Source organism: Arachis ipaensis, chromosome B01 (assembly GCF_000816755.2).
Source record: "Arachis ipaensis cultivar K30076 chromosome B01, Araip1.1, whole genome shotgun sequence".
NCBI lineage: Eukaryota > Viridiplantae > Streptophyta > Magnoliopsida > Fabales > Fabaceae > Arachis > Arachis ipaensis.
The window spans coordinates 131,608,277-131,609,088 of record NC_029785.2 but is presented as its reverse complement, the minus strand read 5'-3'; the positions used below and the strand labels follow the sequence as shown (position 1 = coordinate 131,609,088).

The following is an 812-nucleotide window of genomic DNA, read 5'->3' as shown; positions in this document are numbered from 1 at the left end:
AGTTTACAGATTTCAGAACATGGCTACTAGGAAACTACCTTAACCTAAGTTGGAAACTGGAAACTGGAATTATTAACTGCAATTATGTTAATAATTAAAATTAAAATGTGTATATTTTATTTGAAATTTTAGTGTGTTTCGAAAAAAAAAAAGAGCATATTTATACAGCCAAAATATAACCAAAGGAAGCTTCAAAGGAGAGAACCTGCCGACAGTTGGCAACTCCACATTTTACTATCAGCTTCCTCGTGTTTCAAATTAAGTTGAATTGATCGAGTGGTCAACTTATCCATTTATTTAAATATATGTCAACAATTTAAATTTTATTTTATACATGTAATATTTTATTTATTAATAACAGATTTTTAAATAGCCAACTGAATTATAACTCAAACGGTATATAGTCTTTTCATATTTATTTAGAGACCGCGAGTTTAAATTTCTCTATCTTTAATTTAAAAGAAAAAACAAACTCTTAAAAAAAAAGCTTCCTCATGTTTCTTTCATTTTTTTTCTTTCTTTTCTTCTTCTTTTCTTTTTGAATGAATTTTGTCATGTGTGCTTGTTTGGGACCATTAAGTATACATCAATATCACTATTAATTAACGTTGTTTTCATATTTGAATTACTATTAGCAAAATAGATATTTTTGTTATAATGTTGTTATCTCTGGGAATATATACAAAATAATTTCTTCAATCCGTGTATTATAAAGTTATTACCAATTTTAGTTTTTTTGATAAGTATCTTTTTAAATTAGTAAATGAATATTTTTACTTTTGTTTGGATAACGTTGTTCATTTTTCCTTAAA

General features: G+C 25.1%; 1 protein-coding gene across 1 annotated transcript in view; it reads right to left on the bottom strand.

Annotated features, from left to right (window-relative positions):
- LOC107639352 overlaps positions 1-227 on the bottom strand; it is a gene marked incomplete in the record, with an annotated part of 4,619 nt that extends 4,392 nt beyond the window's left edge. The window contains 1 exon segment of the mRNA XM_016342828.2: positions 1-227.